General features: G+C 41.6%; 1 protein-coding gene across 1 annotated transcript in view; it reads right to left on the bottom strand.

Annotated features, from left to right (window-relative positions):
• Positions 1-1,152: 1,152 nt before the first annotated feature.
• LOC105306592 (zinc finger protein 432) overlaps positions 1,153-2,285 on the bottom strand; it is a 53,336-nt gene continuing 52,203 nt past the window's right edge. Inside the window, exon 6 of the mRNA XM_023524141.1 lies at positions 1,153-2,281. The gene's annotated coding sequence lies outside the window, so the exon portion shown is untranslated. The remainder of the gene's footprint in view (positions 2,282-2,285) is intronic.

Below are 2,285 nucleotides of genomic sequence, written 5' to 3'. Positions count from 1 at the left end.
GGAACGGAGGCGGTGATGCTAGCGCTGGAGAGCCAGTGGCTGGCAAATACAGATGAAGTTTTACTAACTCTCCCACCGCTCACCTCTTGCTGTGCAGCCTGGTTCCTAACTGGACAGTACCGGTCAGCGGCCAGGGAGGTTGGGGACCTCTACCTTAAAGTACACCTGTAGGTGTGAACTGCCCAACAACCTAGCATTTCAGATTGAATTCTTAAACCAACCACAACATGGCAAATTTCCAGCTCTGTTCCACAAATTTCCAGCAATGCTGTTTATAATTTGAATAGGTGGAAAACTTATGGGATAGAGATGATATTAAGGTAAAGTGTTCTGGATAGTGAGAGGCCTTCCTCCCATGAGAGGAAGAAGGAAAAATGAAGAGAGCACATGTCTCAATTCAACAGGTAACATGGAGTTGGGATCTCTGAAATGGTGGCAGCTCTCAAGGGTGATAGTCCCAGGGACAAACACAAAGGTTCTTCTCAGCATCATTTCTAGGGATCAGCACCTCCAGCCTCCTATAATCTCCTCCATTCTTAGAAGGACTAAAATTCGTGTCCTTTTTATTGTTTATTATGAGGATCCTTTTTCTTTTCTGTTCTGCCCAGTTTATATTCGGTTATTAAGTCTAATCACGCAGAATTTGGCGGGGAGACAACTGTGTTTTAGAATGGCCTTCCAATGGCTCATTCCCTTCAGTGACAATGTACTGATTAGTCATTTAGCTCATTCATTCACTTTCCAAATCAAGATGTTTTTCATAGCACAGCGAATATAGTCAATAACAGTGGAATAACTATGTATGTGGTGTCAGGTGGGGACTGATCGGGAGGATTACTTTGTACATTACACAAATGTCTAACCACTGTTTTATACACCTAAAACTAATATAATACTGAATGACAACTCTAACTGAAAAATAAAAAGTGTACGTTTTTGTTTTTCTGTGCTGGGAAATACAAAATCAGGTAAACCAGTGCTCCCCAATTGAACTTTCTGGGATGATGGAAATGATGACAGATTTCACTCAGTATATACTTTTTGCTCACTGTCTCTGCTGTCAGTTGAGGTAGCCACCAGCTTTATGTGTCTACTGAGGGCTTAAAATATGGTCTAGGGCAAAGAAGGAAATGAATTTAAATAGCAAAACAGTTATCGAGGAACTTTTAATCTACTTGGGGAGATGAGACACGGGCGTTAAAAAAATAACTTACTTGTATTCTGAGATGCTTCCGTTCCCTTAAGAGGTGTCCATTCTGTCCCTCTAAACCACATACCCCTGGAACAACAAATTATCATAACTCCTTCATAACAATGATTCCATATCTGCCATGGAGTGAATTTCGTGTCTCCCTAAATTCATATCTTGAAGCCTAACTCCAAACGTGATATTAAGAAGGGCATTTGAGAGATGATTCACTTGAGGATGGAGCCCTCGTGAATAGGATTAGTGCCCTTATAATCCAAGAGACCCCAGAGCGCTCCCTCATTCCTTCCCTTACGTCAGGACACAGTGAGGTGAACCAGGAAGTGGGCCCTCGGCAAAGAATCGACTGGTACCTTGATTTGGGGATTCACAGCTTCCAGAACTGAGAAATAAATTTGTTTTTATAAGCCACTCAGGCTATGGTATTCTCTTAAAACAACGAGAATGACTACGACAATGACTATTTCACCTAGTTTAGATATTTACAGCCTCTCACCAGATCAGCTGGAGTATAGAGATACCACTTAAGAGATGATCCGAGTACCTCACTGTTCTCTCCGGGAGACCGGGGGCTTCTGTGTTGTCACCACCGTATCCTCAGCTCCTGGAACAGAACCAGGTACAAAGGAAGTATCTGACAAATACTCTGGTAAATGAGACAATCGATTCACTCTGAACTTGATTCATGAGTCCCTCTGCATGGTATAAACTTCTGAGAGTTTCTGGGAGACATCCCAGTTTTCAAATAACCCTTCATCTTGGCCTGGGGAAACTGATATATATTGCCTATAGCCCACCAATCCAGTATTTACCCTTTAGTGGTTTTTCCTTCTTAACAACATTCCAGATACAAAGTGCATTAAAAATTCACTTTATTTCCTCCACTTAGCTTCTTTTGTTCCTTTGACACGACAGAGAGCCTTGAGTATGTTTGAATTAACATAAGATTACGCCTCTGCATCAACGCACATAGTTAATACCAGGAGAATATCAGGTCTTCCCAGTCTCAGCATCTATACGATTTCTCAGTATTTACTTTTCAGACATAAAACGAGCTAGAAATTTGGCTCCAATCTTT

Source organism: Pteropus vampyrus, unplaced genomic scaffold (genome assembly GCF_000151845.1).
Source record: "Pteropus vampyrus isolate Shadow unplaced genomic scaffold, Pvam_2.0 Scaffold448, whole genome shotgun sequence".
NCBI lineage: Eukaryota > Metazoa > Chordata > Mammalia > Chiroptera > Pteropodidae > Pteropus > Pteropus vampyrus.
The sequence above is the reverse complement of the archived record's forward strand: the minus strand, read 5'-3'. Positions and strand labels throughout refer to the sequence as shown.